A 19,129-nucleotide genomic window follows, 5' to 3' on the forward strand; every position below is an offset into this window, starting at 1 on the left:
TATGTCATCTAGCTTAATTAGTCATCAAGTTTACTTTAAAGAGACTTTTGATCATTTCTCTGAATCAGACACTCTCAAAAAGTGATGATGATTTCTAAGAATGTGGGTCAGATTTACATTAAAAAAAAAGAATATCTTTATAAAGAGTATCTTTATAGAAATGATGATGATGGAATATTTATACCAGATGCTGGGCAACCAAAGCAATAAAAATGGGTGCTGGGCATTAGGATATCCCACCTTTCTGACTAGTCTTTCTGGCTGGCTTTGGTGGTGATGGTTCTAGCTGAAATTTTGTGATGTTGGAGGGGTCCATATTATACAAAGTTAGCCTAAAAATGGACCATAACCTTTCATTAAAATTTTACTCCACTCCCTTTTACAAGCATGTGACTATCTGCCACAGTGGACAAAATATATTTTTATCTAACTATTTTAGAAAACATATAAATTATTACTATTTTAAAACTTAGAATTCAAAATTAGGGCCAGCCCGGTGGCTCTGGTGGTTGGAGCACCATGTCCCTAATGCCGAGGTCACCAGTTCGATTCCCACATGGGCCAGTGAGCTGTGCCCTCTACAGCTAAGATTGTGAACAATGGCTCTCCCTGGAGCTGGGCTGCTCATGTGAGCTGCTGTGTTCTGCCATGGGCTACCATGTGCTGCCATGAGCACCAGAGCTGCCATGAGCTCCTGTGAGCAGCCAATTGACGACCAGTGACCGACTGCCTGGGTGGGGCGGGGGGGTAGAGCGCAAGGCTCATATACCACCAGCCTGGGCCAGGGAGCTGTGTCCTACACAACTAGACTGAGAAACAATGGCTTGAACTGGAGTGTGTGTGTGTGTGTGGGGGGGGGGGGGGTTGGAAGAAGGGAGGGGAAGAAAATAATTCAAAATTAACTTTTACACTATTGATATCCCTGGCCAAATTTGTGAAGACATGTATTCCATTTTTATGTTTTTTCCCTATCCCAGGACCCCAAAGTTTCAGGAAAGTTAATAAAGCAACTTACTCCTATTATAATTTAAATTTTTCCAGAATTATTTGTATTTTAAAAGAAGTTAAAGTTTGAGAAAACCAACGCAATTGTTACTGGTGGGATTTTATCATTAATAATCAGGATAATTATCATTTACTGAGCATGTACTCTATGCCAGGTACTGAGATTTACGTACGTCATCTCATTTAATGCTGTGGGCTGGCAGTGAGGTGTAGCAAACAAGAGCATCACGTTTACCTGGATGGCTGCTAAATCAGCAACGTTAAAGAAAATTGGGGCACTAAAAAGGCAAAAATAAGTAAATAAGATTGCATAATTACACTGATATTGCCGGGAAACTTTAAAAAGAGAGTTTTGATTGTAATGCTTCCTGATTGTTTCCTTACATCCTTCCCTCAACAGAAAAAATATAAAATGGCCATTTAGAAGTTATATAGATGATAGATAGATAGATAGATAGATAGATAGATAGATAGATAGATACGATTACATAATTTTGAATAGAGAGTAAGTAGCCAAACATTGGCTGGCTGAAATATACACTTCTTAGTTTCTTAATTGTCATGAAGCTATCATATTTTGACTCCATTTTCCCACCAATTTATGATCTGATTGCAAATTCTAAAGAAAAATGCAATCAGATGGATAGGAAGTGCGGCATATCCATTGCCATTCAAGGACATATTATCAGTGAACACAGGTTCCCAACTGCCTCCTTCAATTCAGTGTGACCTCTGTAGGAGATCTCTTCTTGCCGAAAATGAGAGCGTCTAATCCTGTCTCGCTGGGGAGAGAGCCTGCGAACATGGGCAGCAGTCTGGAGTGTGGAGTGAAATCTCACCCACAGCCCCAGGATTCAATCCCTCATCACAGACCTAGGCTGGGGACCAGCCAAAGAATCACACACTCTTACATTCAATGCTTTGAAACTTCTGGGGATGACTACAATGGTGGTTAAACTGAGTTCAGAAGTGTTCCAGTACCTACATTTTGTGGGGGGATGATTTTCAAGATACGAAATAAGTGGATTTAACAGAAAAAGGCTTTGTGGCAGGATTGCAGTGAATCTCAACATATTAATCTAATTTTTCTCTGTGTATTTCCCTCCACCTCTGCTCTCTTTGTTTGCAGTCTGAGGGTCAATTTCTCTCCCCAACCCATGCCAAAGCTGAGACAGAGAAAGTATCACTTTGATGCCTGAAATTCCACTCACATTTCTTGCAATTAGTTACAAACATCTCAGTGGGTCACAATTACTCATTGGGCATCTTTTACAGGGCATTGTGGGGAAGTTAAAGAAATACTAAATGCTGTCATGGAGCTTACAGTCTGAGGAGATGATAAGCGTATATTCATGAAGAATTAAGTAATAATTCAAGTGTTAGAGAATATGAGACTTTAACAAAATGTCTCAAAACTGAAAAGAGAGCACAGCCAATGCTATGAAATAGAGGAAGGAGGATATCCTAGGTGATAGGAAACCTTCAGCAAGGAGGCCAGATTCAGCCTGGATCCTGGAGAATGAAATGGAGAAAATGCCTACCTCTGATGATGTGTGTCTTAGTCCATTCAGGCTGCTATAACAAAACACTACACACCACATGGCTTGTAAACAACAGTTTATTTTTCACAATTCTGTAGACTGGGAGTCCAAGATCAAGGCCCCAGCACAGCTGTGTGCTGCTCAGGACCCTCTTCTGGTTCATGTGTCCTCACGTGGTGGAAGGGGCAAGGGATCGCTGTGAGATCTCTTTCATAAGAGCACAATCCCATTCATGAGAGCTCCACCCTCATGCCCTAAGCTCTGCCCAAAGGCCCCACATCCTGGTACCATCATCTCTGGGGATAGGATTTCAACATGGGAATTGGGGGAAGAGATGGACCAAAATGTTCAGACCATGGCAGTATAGAAAACACCTTTTTTTCTTTTCATAAAGGATATATTTAATGATCGAAGAAAATGTGTGATCCCTTACATTTCTATGGAAATCTAAATTGGGACAACCTCTGAAAAGGATAATTTGGTAATACCTATCAAAATTATAAATGACACAGATATTCTATCGATAGAAACTAACCCTACAGCTATATTTTCATATGTGTAAAATCACGCACATGCACACACACACACACACACACACACACACACACACACACACACACACACAGTAGCTTTCTTTATAATAGCAAAACACTGGAAACAACCCAAATGTCCATCCATAGGGAACTGATTAAATAAATGCGGTGACACATCAAAACAACAGAATACTATATTAGACAGCCACATAAACAAATAAGGAGGCTCTTTCTGTAGTAATATGAAACAGATCTCCAAGGTACATTTATTGTTAAATAAAAGAGGAAGGTATAGAACAGAGTATGCTAGTGGACACTACTATATTATATATACAACATGTATACCATGAACACTTACTTTGCATACTAGGTACTTAGTATGGATACTATGTACACTTAATTTGTATATTATGTACACTATCCTTCCAGATAAACATTTTGCACTTTTTGAGAGGGGAAAAATATATAGAGATGTATATTTGCTTGTATATGCAAAACATGTATATCAGAAAGGATGCATAAGAGACTGGTAAAACTGGCTGCCTTTGGGGTGGCATATTGGGTTCCTAATGGGAGAATTTTACTACGATAATCTCTTGACTTTTGAATCATGGGAACATATGACCTATTCTAAATAAATAAATTGTGTTCTTTAAAAGCCTAAGCTCAATTATTTGTCTTCCCGGGACTTCCATGTACTTTGAAGGAAATGGTAACTCTTGTTAATGTATAAAGCCAAATACAAACATCAGAAGTGAGGGAGTTTGAACAACTAAGCTCAACCACAGCTGGATGTCTGTCTGGACTGGAACCCAACCGATTTGAATTATTTCTTTTCATTTAATTTTTCCCTATTTTTCCATGGCTCTGGTGGTTCCACTCCAGCATAGCTTTAGTATGTGGAAGCATGATCAGGTAGGTCATTTATGGCTTCTGTTTAAGCAGCTATGGGTTTGGATCCTCATGATGTAAATTATAAACAAATGGACTAAATCATCCCACTGTTTATGCTGCCATAGACATGAAAGATGCTTCTCTAGATATGAAGTAACTAAAACATTTGAACTTTGGAAAAGCTTGCAAAAATGATCCCAACTTACATTTACCCAATCTGAGAGCTGAGTTTAACATGTGAAGTTTTTGCATAAAAGCCAGATGAAGCTTTTGGTCAGCATTTTAGGGGATATTGGTGACTCTCAAAATCCCCAAACCCAGGCTTCCCCTTTCAGCATCTTGGCTTCTCCGCGGGAGATTTTGGCTGCTTGCCTCCAAGATCCAGCATCCAGGCTTTGACAAGATACAAAAAGCTCTTTTTGCCTAAATACCTTGCAGGGGTGAAAACTGAAAAGGAAAACATGTGGAGAAGTTACTCAGTAGACAAAATTTACATAACTGAAACTGATTAAAGAGCTTTTGTTCTTGTGAGAATTAAAGACAATGCCATGTCAAGCTTGAGTAAAAACAAAACAAAACAAAACAAAAAAACAACTAACATCAGCAATAGCACATGACTAAGAGCAGACTTCATCTGTCAACCATCTCTTCTGGATATACGTGACTCAGCAATCTTGGGGTAGGTTGTGAAAGCTAATGTATGTGAAATCAAATAAAAATGATCCTTCCTAGGATACTGAAAGTGTTTGGGGTCTTTAAAATGTGATTAAAATGATTCAGGCTTCTAGCAGAAAACCTGAAAACAAAACAAAATAAAGCATAAAACCACCAAAAGATAGAAACAAACACCTGCTTATACATACCACTGCTGTAAGACTTGCTTCATTCCAGGTGGCAATGAAAGACTTGCTTCATTCCAGGTAAGACTTGCTTCATTCCAGTGAGAAATGTATGTATATTTAGGATGAGTGAGAGATTGCTTTAAAGACCTGGACTCAGTCAGACCCATGTTCCAATTTTATTAATTCTATAACTTTGAGTATGTAATTTTTTAAATGAATTTTTATTAGTTTCAGGTGTACAAAGCAACGTAGTAGTTAGACATTTAAACCCCTCATAAAGTGATAACCCACCCCCCAAACTGCTACCCGTCTGATATCTTATAGAGCTGTTACAATACCATCGACTATCTTCCCTATGTTGTACTTCACATCCTGTGACTATATACACCTATATTTTTACTTACAGATGATATTCAATATTATTCTGCTTCATCTCTTCAGGTGTATAGTGCTTTGGTCAGGCATCTACACAGTCTATGATGTGATCCCCATGATAAGTCCAGTGCCCATCTGGCACCTTACATGATCTTTACAACATTGATTATATTCCCCATACTGTATTAACTATCAATTTATATTTCTTAATGCCTTCACCTTTTTCACCCTGACCCTAATCCAATTCCCATCTATCACCCGGATAGATCTAGTACCTATCTGGCACCATACCTAGTTATTACAATATTATTGACTATATTCCTTATGCTATAACCTACATCCCCATGACTACTGTATAACAATTAATCTGTACTTCTTAATCCCTTCCCCTTTCACCCATCCTTAACCTCCCTCCCATCTTAAAGAAATCCCTCTAAGAATCCTTGTAATACTGGTTTTGTGGCAATGAACTCCTTTAGCTTTTTATTGTCTGGGAAGCTCCTCATCTGTCCTTCAGTTCTAAATGACAGCCTTGCTGGGTAGAGCAATCTTGGTTGTTGCTTTTTATCACTTGAAATATTTCCTGTCACTCCCTTTATGCCTGCAAAGTTTCTGTGTTTCTGAGAAATCAGCTGAGAGTCTTATGGAGGCACCATTGTAGGTAACTAACTGCTTTTCTCTAGCTGCTTTTAAGATTCTCTCTTTGTCTTTAACCTTTGGCATTTTAATTATGATGTGTCTTGGTGTGGGTCTCTTTGGGTTTATCTTGTTTGGGACTCTGTGCTTCCTGGGCTTGTGTGTCCATTTCCTTCATCAGGTTTGGGAAGTTTTCTGTCATTATTTCTTCAAATAGGTTTTCAATTCCTTGCTGTCTCTCTTCTGCTTCTGATACCCCTATAATGTGAATGTTGGTACTCTTGATATTGTCCCAGAGGCCCCTTAAACTTACCTCAATTTTTTGGATTCATTTTTCTTTTTGCTGTTCTGGTTGGGTGTTTTCTGTTACCTTATCTTCTACATCGCTGGTTGGATCCTTTGCTTCATCTAATCTACTGTTGATTCCCTGTAACGTATTCTTTGTTTCCATTATTGTATCCTTTATTTCTAACTAGTTCTTTTTCATGGTTTCCATCTCCATTTTTATGAGATCATTGAGCATTTTTATAACCAATGTTTGGAACTCTGCATCTGATAGATTGCTTATATCTGTTTCACTTAGTTCTTTTTCTGGAGCTTTGTTCTGTTCTTTCATTTGGAACACATTTCTTTGGCTCCCCATTTTGGCTGCCTCCCTGTGTTTGTTTCTATGTATTAGGTAGGGCTGCTATGTCTTTCAGAGTTAGTAGATTAGCCTTATGTAGTAGGTGTGCTGTGGGGTTCAGTGGCGCAGTCTTTCTGATCACCTGAGCCACAAGCTCCAGGTCTGTCGCTTGTGTGGGTTGTGTGTGCCCTCCTCTTATAGTTGAGCCTTGGTTGATAACTGCACATCATTGTGAGGGACTGACCCTTGGGCTCACTGGTTGTGAGGACTGGGCTTGACTACAGTGGAAGGGTTGTTGTTCAGGGGCTGGTCCTATGGAGCAGGATCTGCCTCAGCAGGACTCTGGTGTCTGCCAAATCTGTCCTTTGGGTGTGTTTTAGTTGGAGGCAGCTAGGGGATGCTCCAGCTCATTTTGAAGCTGGCCGCTGGGGGTGCCAGCCCCAGGACCACCTTGGAGGGGATCCGTTATAGGTCAAGTTCAGCCACAACCTGTGCCCCACCTGGGGCCACCCAACAGGAGCCGGAAAGAAATCCACAGCTGTCTGCTGCCAGTGCTTTGCTTGGAAGCACCTTTGAGAGGCCAAGCTGTGAACCAAGGCCAACTGCTGCTATTGCCGGCTTAGGGCTACTCAGCCAGAGGACACACTCAAGCCAGATGCTGCTTGTCTGGGTTCCGCAAACCTTTGAGGGACTCTAGGAAAGTGCAGCTTGAGCCAAGGCAAGCAGCCATTGAAAGCAGCCTGGATGTGCCCAAAGGTTGGGCAGGTCCAGGTCTCAAATCACCTGGGTGGGGCGAATGAACAGCGGAGATTCAGAAATGGAGGCCACCTGTGTTCACGCTCCAGGAAGGAGGAGGGCTCAACAAAGAAACAATGGCCTCCGCCTGCTTCCCCGTCCAGGAGAAAGCTGCCTCTCCAGCCCCTGTCCCAAGCCAGATGACTCAATTCCCCACCATATGTCCCTGCTGCCTTTCCAGTTGCTGCCCCAGCCCTGGAGCTCAGAGCAAGTGATTCCACGGGTGGGTAAGTCCGAGCACAGTCCGGCACCTGTGGGTGCAGCCTCACTATTTCACTCAGTCACAATCTCCGCTGTTTTTCACAACCAAAAATTATGGGGACTTTTCTCCCCAGCACTGGAAACCTGGGCTGGGGTGGGGCTGGTATCTTTCGCTTGTTTAGGGGATGGGGGGACCCCACAGCCAAAATAGCCCTCTCGATCTTTAATGGTCACATGCGGGTGTGGGACCAGCCCATTCCGAGTCTCTGCCCCTCCTACCAGTCTGGAGGATCAGACTCCTTATGGAGTTGTCTAACGTGGGCAGCTCTCAGTATATACCATACTGCTCCAATAGTATTACATTTTGAAACCTCTTAATTAACATGGTTCAATCAATTATTCAGGTGTAACACAGTGTAGAGTTTAAGAGCATGCGCTCTGAAGCCAAACTGTATAGCTTATGCGACACATGATTTTGGTCAAGTTACCTAAACTTTCCATTTCTCCATTTCTTCATCTGTCAACAGGAGATGATAATGACAGTACTTTCCTGATAGAGTTTTTAAAAAGACTGAATGAATTAATAAAGCATTCAGAACATTGCCCAGCACATAGTAAATATTTAAAAAATTAAAACGAGTTATTATATCACTACCATATGCTCTAATGCTGTGATATGGCACCAGAACAGATGGAACTACAAAAATAACCATATGGTAGGGGTGGCCAATTAGCTCAGTTGGTTAGAGTGTGGTGCTCATAACACCATGGTTGTTGGTTCAATCTTTTCATGGGCCACCGTGAGCTGTGCCTTCCTTAAAACACAAAAACAAAAACAAAAACAAAAACCCACATGTGGATGAGAATCAATGAGTCACCAAAAATACATGAACTAATGCTCAAAGGTTTGATAAACTCTAACAAGCAATAGAAAGTGTAAAGATTGAATTCAGACTATTTTGTTTTCCTGTGGTTCATGATTTATAGCTGTATTTCTGACAAATACTGTTATTTGTGTCTTTGGTTTTGTTTTAGAAGGAGGAGGAATTATGCCCATAACTAATAAAATGTTTCAATCTTTGTGTTTTTAAAAGCAGTGTGAATGTCTGAGTCATCTCTGTAGTTTCCATTAATACCCAGGGGATATAGTAGGTGCTCCACTTTAGATACGCTACTTCATTTAGTCCTTACGCTATTTTACCCATTAAAAAACAGGGTTAGTAAAAAAATTACAGGAAAAATCAAGATGGCACATTAGGCAAATGCTGCATTTACCTTCTCTCACAACCACATCAAAATTACAACTGATCTACAAAACCACCATTATTGAGACTTGCCTAAAATCAAGCTGAACTGGAGCCTTTCAACTAAGGACTTGCAGAAGAAGCCACCATGTTTGTTTGCCCATAAATTTTTGTTTTTCCAGGCAATGGGCTAATCTGAGTAGGGCTGCTATAGATATTCTACTACGTGTCTTGGCTGAATCTTTGAACTCATTTCTGTTCAGTATATACCTGGTAGTTCAATTACTGAATCATTGGTATAAACATAAGAGTGGAATTTCTGGGGCACAGTGTGAAATTGCTGGAAAATGTACCTGTTTGCATTCTCAGCATCAATGAATGGGAGCTCCACTTGCTTCACGTTCTCAGCCACATTTGGTATTTTGCTTGTTTTATTTTAGGCATTCTTGTGGACCTGGAGAGGCATCACATTATGGTTGCAACTTGCATTGCTCCAATGCCTGATGGAGTTGAGCTCCTTTTAGTATGCTTATCAGCCATTTGGCAACAAGTATTTTGTCCATTTTTCTATTAGGTTGTCTATCTTACTGATTTTGTAGGAAGTTCTTAACAGATTCTAGATATAAGTCCTTTGTCAGATATATGAATTGAACGTATCTTCTACACTGTGAGTTGTTTATTCCCTCTCTTAATGGGTTTTTTTTGATGAACAAAAGTTCTTAATGTTACATAATCTAATTGATCAGTTTTTTACTCTGTGTCTGGTACTTTTTGTGTGTCCCATTTAAACAAACTTTGCCTACTCCAAAGTCATGAAAACCTCTTCCATGTTTTCTTCTAAAATTGCAGTTGTTTTATCTTTCACATTTAGATCTGAAGTCCTTCTGGAATTATTTTTTTTTTTGCATATCATGTGAGATAAGGGTCAAAGTACATTTTTTTCATATGTATAACCAATTGTTCCAACACCATTTATTGAAAAGACCATCCTTTCTATCACTGTACTGCAGTGTCACCTTTGTCATAAACCAGGTGTCTGTATCTATATCTGTGTATGTATGTATGTAAGTATGTATGTATGTATGTATGTATGTACGTACGTACGTACGTGTGTATGTATGTATGTAAGTATGTATGTATGTATCTATCTATCTATCTATCTGTCATCTATCTATCTGTCTATGGACTCTGTTTTGTTACATTGATTGGCTTATTTGTTTTTACGTCTAGAAATTTTTGTTAAAATAGTATCAATGAGTTTGAAATTTGCCTCTTGCGGTAGGACAACACTTGAGGTTGTGATTTTTTTCATCTGCAGCCCTAGTCATGTGAGAGCCCACTGGATGGAACCCACTGAGGATTCCATCCTGTGGGTATTTATGCAATGCAAAAGATACCCCCACCTCTTTCTTCTTTGGAGAAATGTTTATTCAAGTCCTTTGCCCAATTTTCAATCAGTCGTTTTTGTTGTTGTTGAATTTTAGGAGTTCTGGATATTAATCCTTTATCAGACATGTGATTTATAAATACTCCTTTCCCTTCTGTGGGTTGCCTTGTTACTATGTTAACATTGTCTTTCAATGCACAAAATTTTAAAATTTTCATGAAGCTCAATTTGTTGCCTTTGCCTTTGGCTTCATATCCAAGAAATCACTGCCAAATCCAATGTTGTGAAGCTTTTGTCCTGTTTTCTGCAAGGGTTTTACAGTTTTAGCTCTTACATTTAGGACTTGGATCCATTTTGAGTTTTTTGTATAGGGTATCAGGTAAGTGTCCAAATTTATTCTTTTACATGTGGATATCCAATTTCCCCAGCACCGTTTATTGAAAAGACAGTCCCTTACTCATTGTCAAAAATCACTTGACCATTTATGCAACGGTTCATTTCTGAGTTCTCTATTCTATCCCATTGGCCTATATGTCTGTCTTTATGCCAGTTCCATACTGTTTTGATTACTGTAGCTTGGTAATAAAAGCTACAGTATGAAATCAGGAAGTATGAGTCCTCCAGCTTTGATGTTCTTTTTCAAGATTGCTTTGGCTATTTTGGGGGTAGGTCACTTGATATTCCATATGAATACTAGTATGGATTTTTTTTCTTTCTTTTTTTTGCAAAAAGCATCATGGAGATTTTGATAGAGATTAAAGTGAATCTGTAGATCACTTTAGATAGTATTGACATCTTAACAATATTAAGCCTTCCAGTTAATGAATGTGGGATGTGTTTCCATTTATTTATGTCTTACTTAATTTCTTTCAGCAATATTTTGTAGTTTTCATTGTACAAGTCTTTCACTTCCTTGGTTAATTCCTAAATATTTTATTTTTGACGCTATTGTAAATGGGATTTTTAAAAATAATTTTCTTTTAAGATTGTACATTGTTAGTGTATATAAATGCAACTAATTTTTGTGCATTGACTTTGTATTCTGCTACTTTGCTGAGTTTATTTATTAGTTTTAATGGGGTTTTTATGGAATCTTTAGTTTTCTACATGTGAGATTATATCATTTGTGAACAGAGATAATTTTATTTCTTCCTTTCCAGTTTTGACACTTTCTATTTCTTTTTCTTACCTAATTTCTATGGCTAGAATTTCCAGTACTATGTTAAATTAAAGTGGTAAGAGCAGACATTCTTGCCTTGTTCTTGATCTTAGTTGTGAAGCTTGCAGTCTTTCATCATTGTGTGTGATGTTTGGTGTGCATGTTTTCACATATGGCTTTTATTATTCTGAGGTAGTTTCCTTCTATTCCTAGGTTATTGAGTGTTTTGTCTTTTTTTAATCATGAAAGGGTGCTGAATATTGTCAAATGCTTTTTCTGCATTGATTGAAATGATCATGTAGTTGTTTTTTCTTCAATCCATTAATATGGTGTATTACATTGATTGCTTTTCATATGTTGAACCATTCCTGCATTCCAAGAATAAATCCCAATTGGTCAATATGTATAATACTTTTAATATGTTGCTGAATTCGTTTGCTAGTATTTTTTTTGAGGATTTTTGCATTAATGTTCATAAGAGATATTAGTCTGTAGTTTTCTTGTAGTGTCTATGTCTGACTTTGATATCAGGGTAATACTGGCCTCATAGAATGAGATAGAAAGTGTTCCCTCTTTTTCAACATTTTCCAAAAGTCTGAGGATTGGTATTAATTCTTTAAATGTTTGGTATTAGGTTGATGCAAAAGTAATTGTGGTTTAAAAGGTTAAAAATAATGGCAAAAACCACAATTACTTTTGCACCAACGTAAAAGAATTTACCAGTGAAACCATCAGGTCCAGGGCTTTGCTTTGTTGGGAGATTTTTGATTACTGATTCAATCCCCTTACTAGTTATAGGTCTATTCAGATTTTCTATTATTTTTTATTTAATTTTGATAGGTTTTATGTTTCTAGGAGTTTGTCTATTTCATCTAGGTTACCCAATTTGTTGGCATACAATTGTTCATAGTACTCTCTTACAATCCCTTTTATTCGTATTTCTGTAGAATTGGTAGTAATATCTCCACTTACATTACTGATTTTAGTGATTTGAATCTTCTTTTTTTTTTCTTAGTCCATTAGCCAAAGGTTGTCAATTTTGTTGATCTTTTCTAAAAAACAAATTTTAGTTTCATTGATTTTTCTCTATTATTTTTCTATTCTCTATTTTGTTTATCTCTGCTCTAATCTTTATTATTTCCTTCTTTCTTCTAGATTTAGGTTTAGTTTGTTCTTCGTTTTCTAGTTAAGTTGTATACCTGGGTTATTGATCTGAGATATTTCTTGTTTTTTAATACGTGTTTATAGCTATAAATTTATCCCATTATCACCATTGCTTTCACTGAATCCCATAAGTATTGTTATGTTGTGTTTTTGTTTCCATTTATCTCTAAGTATTTTCTAATTTTTCTTGTGATTTTTTTCTTTGATCCATTTGTTGTTTAAGAGTATATTGTTTAATTTCCACAGATTTGTGAATTTTCCAGTTTTATTTCTGTTATTGATTTCATGGTGGTCAGAAAAGATACTTTGTATATATATCATATAAACATACCTATTATATCATATCCCTATTCTGGAAAATATCCCATGTGCTCTTAAGATGAATATGTACTCTGCTGTTGTTGGGTAGAGTATTCTGTATATGTCAGTTATATTTAGTTGGTTTGTTGTGCTGTTCAAGTCCTCTATTTCCTTACTTATCTTCTGCATGGTTATTCTATCCATTATTGACAGTGGAGTGGTGAAGTGTCCAGCTATTATTATAGAACTGGCTATTTTCCCCTTCAATTCTGTCAGTTTTTGCTTCATACGCGTATGTTTCAATGATCTGTCATTTAGATGTGTAAATGTTTATAATTGTTATATCTTCTTGATGTGTTGAATCTTTTATTAGTATATAATGTCCTTCTTTGTCTCTTGTAAACTTTTTGGTGTTAAAGTTGGTTTTGTCTGATATTAGTATATGCATGCCTGCTCTCTTTTGGTTACTATTTGCATGGAATATCTTTTTCCAACCTTTTACTTTTAATCTATTGGTGTTTTTGGATCTAAAGTGAGTCTCTTGAAGACAGCATATAATTGGATCATGTGTTCTTATTCATTCTGTCAATCTATGTCTTTTGATTGGAGAGTCTAATCCATTCACAATTAAAGTAATTACTGATAAGGAGGGACTTACTTCTGTCATTTTTCTATTTTCTGTATGCCTTATAGCTTTTTTGTTCCTCATTCCCTGCATTACTGTCTTCTTTTGTGTTTAGTTGATTTTTTTTTTGTAGTGAAATGTTTGAATTCCTTTTGTGTATATGCTATAGGTATTTTCTTTGTGATTACCATGGGGATTACATTTAACGTCCTAAAGTTATAACACTCTGATTTTAGTTTATATCACCTTAACTTTAACAATACACAACAACTCTGCTCCTTTGTAGCTCTGTCCCCATCCATTTTGATTACTGAAGTCACAAAATTACATCTTTATACATTGAATGCCCCCAAACATAAACTAATAATTCTTTTAAATGCATCAGTTTTTAAAATTACATAGAAAACAAAAAGTGGAATTACAAACTGTTGTTACAATAATACTAGCTTTTATAATTGCCCAATGTATTTCTCTTTTTTGAGATCTTTACTTCTTCATTCCTTTGCGTTACTGTCTAGAGACACTTCATTTCACCCTATAGGTCTTCCTTGAACATTTCTTGTAGGGAAAGTTTAGTGCTAATGAGTATCAGCCAACTGGCTTCTGGCCTCCAAAGTTTCTCATAACAAATGTGCAGATAATATTATTGAGGATCTCTTGTATGTAATGAGTCATATCTCTCTTGCTGTTTTCAAGATTCTCTCTTTGTCTTTGAAAGTTTGATTATAATGTGTCTCAGTGAATTTCAGAACTTAAAGTTTGTTGAGCTACTTGGATGTTTATATTCATGTCTGTCATCAAATTTGAATTTTTAGCCATTATTTCTTCAAATATTCTCTCTTCCTCTTTCTCTGTTTCTTCTCATTCTGGAACTCACATGATGCTTGTGTTGGCCACTTGATGATATCCCAAAGGTCTCTCAGGCTCTGTTCACTTTTCTTCAATCTCATTTCTTTCTGTTCCTCAGATTTGATAATTTTGTTGTCCTATCTTCATTCCCTGCTTATTTCTTCTGCCTACTCAAATCTTCCTTTGACTCCCTCTAGTAAATTTTTCATTTCAGTTATTTTTATTATGTTCAACACATGATTTTTAAAGTTTTCTTCAGGGTTTCAAACAGCTTAATAGACTAGGAGAGCATAGAAGAGCTCAGTGGAAGGTTTTTATGAACCAGGTTTGGAAATAATGCACATAATTTTCTCTCCCATTTCATTGGTTTGAATTTAGTCACATGATCATACCTAATTGCAAGAGAGGCTGGAAAATACAGTCTAGATGGAAGAAGAGGAGTATATGGATTTGGGGGAAGAGCTATTGGTGTTGACTACAGCTGAGCCTCTAGACAAAATCATATTTGTGTCCTAGAAGGAAAAGAATATATTGATTTGCAGTATCTATAATGTCATCATCTTTTATCAAGATTTCTTTATTTTTAAATAAAACAACTTTTTGAAGCTGGTCATTGAATACAGCCTAAGAATATTGATGAGGACATTCTTCATTTCATTAAATAATATGCCTTCTAAGGAACACTAGGAAAATTTTCCTCTTGGTCTTCATGCCAAAATAGTTGTTTCCCCAAATAAGAAGTTGCTGTGCCTTGCCCTCCCCGCCAATCTTGGAAATATTATTAATTGTTTAACTATCCAGTGTTGGCTTAGAAAGCTTAGAGCCAATTTTATTATTTCATTCAACGGATACTTACTGAGCATTTACTACATGTCATGCTTTGAGCTAGATACTGAAGATATAAGAGAGAAAAAAACAGAAATGGCTCCTGCCTCGTGGAATTTGCATTCTAGCTGGGAGTCTGCAGATGAAGGTGGAGATATATAATAAACAAATCAGTGACTATATACATGCAAAAATATCAATAAATAAGACACCAAGGTAAATGATAACAGAGTCAGGAAATTACTTTAAATAGGAAGGGTAGGACAGAGGTTTCTCTGAAAAGATGACATTTAAACCGAGTTAGCCATACAAACGGTGGTATAGCTCCAGCAGGAGGTATAATATGCACAGAGCCTTGAGGTAGGCATAATCAAGGGATAGGAAGGAGTCCAGAGTGACTTGGGACTGTGAATGAGAGAGAGGGGGGCATAAAATGAGATTGGAAAGCTAGCCATGCAAGACTCTGAGGGCCATGGTATAGAGTTTGGATGCCATTCTAAATGCAGAGGGAAGTTGTTGAAAGTTTTAAGTAGCAGAATGATTGATCCAACTTGTGATATGACATCACTTTTGCTGCAGTGTGGAGGAAGCTTAAAGGGGCATGGGAGCAGGGAGAACCATTAGGTAACAGGTGTCATTAAGCCTGGAAAACGCTGAAGGTAGCTCAATCACAGCAAGCCTGAGCTCTGTGACAGGGAGCATATGTTCCTGCTGTGTGCTCAGGGAGAAGAAGAAACTCTGGGGTATGGGCTCTATTCTTATTTCCCTCCCCTTTCTTGGCCCACTTCTCATTTGTGCTCTTTTGTTGTAGGTTAGAAACCCTTGTAAACAGCCTTAAATCCTTTCGAGATATCCAGGATAGTCATAGAATCCAAGGATATAATCTCTCTTTGTTTCAAAAAAAAAAAAAAAAAAAAAAAAAGATTTTACTATATTACCTAGAAAGAAGAAATATTATTTCTTATTGTTTCTCAACAGGGTTGGTATTTCTGGGTAGATTCATTAAGAGGATTACGTTGTGAAGACACTTGGGACTTTTAGAGAAAGTGGATCCAGAGAACCCAAATTGCTTGTAGGAAAGATTTATGAATGTAGGTCATGGAGCTTGGAAAGAAGTTTCTTTTTGACAATTCTCCTGGATTATGTGAAAGGGAGACACTGGGAAATTCTGCAGACTGTCAGGGAAGCCTTGAGTTTGGTGGCTCTAAAGACAGGAGTTACAGCTGGGGAACCGAGGCGTGTATGTGGAGAGGGAGAAGTAAGACAGATGACTTCCTCTAAGTCAGGATGGTTGTGAAAATGCTCTGGTTTGAACTTTAAGAAGTTACTGGAAATGAATAATTTGACACACACTCATGTGCACGCACACATTTATGGAAAAGCAAAGATATAACAAATAGTTCGTTTTGCACGTGAGCTTGTGGAAAGTTAAAGTGCCATGATTATCCTTAAAATCTCCTGCTAGGAAAGAGGGCTGTTGCCTGCTAGGTAGGTATGGGTATGGGCAGGGAATGAATACCCTGGTTGTTATATCAATCATGGAAATGTGTTGTTCCCCCTGCTCATGCCATTCCTCCTAGTTTTTTTTCTTCCCATGCATTGCACAATGGCTTGCTGACTCTGTCCACTCTTCAGTCCTTTTTTCTGGCATCCCTGTTTCTTCATTCTTAGTATCATATTATGGCTCAGGCCTTCTGAGTGAGACTCTGGCAGTCTTTAGTAACTCATTTGACTGAACTATTTTCCTATTTTCTGAAGCAGTGAGTCATAATTTCATGAACTTGGACATACAGTACACAGAGTAAAATGTTTATTAAATCTAATTACTTAATAACATTTTTAGAAAATTACCAATTTGTGGAGACAAATTGTATACGTATGAAATGTATATCTACATAGATAGATATAGATATACACACACAGAGAAGATGTGCATGCAGAGAGCTCAATAGTGTGTGTGTCTATTGGATGCAAAGTAGTTGCTGCCTATGAGGAAGAGAGAGAAGAAACAGGAAGGGAAAAGTAAAGCAACCAGAGTTGACAAAGAGTAAAAGCAAAGATGCCTGCATACGTCCTACTTTTTAATGCAAAACATGTCACTGTCAGATAATGTCACAAATCCCCCAGCTAGAATCCCCAGGGTTCTACCACTGAAGCTGTTGTTCTCTTCCCCAATCCCAGGCCTGGAGAGGCTCCATTCAATCCTCTTGTCAGCTTTCGATCAATCTTAAGAGGTTTCACTTTTTACAACAGGCTCAAACACTCCCATTAGTTTCTCTAATGCTACCCTGATACATATAAATATACATATATACGTGTGTGTGTGTGTGTGTGTGTGTGTGTGTGTGTTTGTGTGTATAGATTCCTGATTATTTTAGGAATGTTTAGTTAAAAACAGAATCGCAGATTCTTGTTAATACAGCTATATGAAGAGAAACAATAGTAAATAACGGAAACCCAGAGCTGGACAATAGGGGTTAAATCTCAGTTCTCTTATTTACTCAATGTGTGATCTTCAGCAAATTGTCTACACTCTGCTTCAGTTCTCTTGTTTATCAAATAGGACAATGAGCCTACCTACCTCCTAGGATCGTTATGAGAGTTAAATGGGTTACTACACATATAGCGCTTAGAACTGCCCTGACGATATGTAGACCTCTGTGAGTGTTACTCTGCGTTACTGCTTTCCTCTTCAGTTAGGAATTACTAAAGGTAGGAGTAGACTGCACGTTCCACAACTCCCTCCTGGCCACTCCTCTCCCACACCACGTCTATGTAATAGAATGCTCCACCCTCGCACAGCATCTGAAGGGATCAGAAGGGGAAGCCGGAGCCATATATGTGGAGTGGCTGACGTCTAGTTTAGGGAGCCCAGGCAGGCCTTTACTCACCTTCCTCCACCTCTGAGAGGAGCCAGTCCAAACTGGCCAAGCACGATCCAGCCTGTGGCCATGTCCTTTCCATTCTCTATTCATGTTTCATTACTGTCCAGCCAGTAAAAGGTGCTGAGATCTCATGGCCACCATTCTTGTTTGTGGCCTCACACTCCAGCTTCGTTTGCGAAGGAAAATGTTCAGGATCACTGGCCAGGTGATAAGGAAAGTTTGGGGTTAGGAAAAATCTTCCCCAAGCCTGATTGGAGCAAAATTCCCTTATACATTAATTATACCCACAGGCGGTTCCTCAAAAGTTAAGTAACATTTTACAGTTGAACTTCCTTAACCTGATTTTCTAGAAAAGCTAGCTCTTCAGAGAAAATGTAGGGCACTGATGTTCAAATAAAGAGGCCAGTAAATTCTCTCACAGAGTCCCTTCTCAGACCTGAAAAATTACCTCCTAGCATAGGAACATGTTGAAGGCCTGTCACAAGGGACAGCCTCCAAATGTTTGCCCTCCCACAATCTGACCATTGGCCTAGTTGCCCTTCCACAACTAGGTCCTGTGTAACTGCAAAAGCCACATTTACATAAATACTGTCAAGCCATCTGACTAGTCAGTCTGATTTCCCGCAATGAGTTGCTTTGCTGGGACATATGCCTTCAGGTACATACCTTTTGATCAAGAGATTCCACTTCCAATATGTTTTCCCAGGGAAATAATCAGACAAGGGCTCCGAGCTGACTCTATGGGGTCATTCATGGTGCTGTTGTTTTGTAATATCAACAATATTGGAAATAACCTAAGTGGCCATCACTAGGGGATGGCTTAAATAAATGATGGTATAGCCATACAATGAAATACTTATTAGTATTTACAAATAATCATGGGATCTATAATTATCGACATGGAAAGGTACCCACACTATCTTTGATGAGTGATAAAAGCAGTTCATTGAACAGCATTCTGATATAATGACAGTTTAAATTAAAGTTGCATTCATATAGATGTATTCAGAGAACTATGGAGAATTATGCTCACTAAAATATGAACAGTGAGTATCTCTAAGGTTAGGCATTTGGGTATCCTTCCTTCCTTCCTTCTCCTTCTCCTTCTCCTTCTCCTTCTCCTTCTCCTTCTCCTTCTCCTTCTCCTTCTCCTTCTCCTTCTTTTGTTGTTGTTGTTTAAAGAATATTTTACAATAATACAATGGGTCATTTTGCAATCTGGAAAAAACTAAGCTTTTCACATT

The sequence above is a fragment of the Rhinolophus sinicus genome, chromosome 16 (assembly GCF_057876585.1).
Source record: "Rhinolophus sinicus isolate RSI-liver-muscle chromosome 16, RSI-T2T, whole genome shotgun sequence".
In the NCBI taxonomy this organism is placed as follows: Eukaryota; Metazoa; Chordata; class Mammalia; order Chiroptera; family Rhinolophidae; genus Rhinolophus; species Rhinolophus sinicus.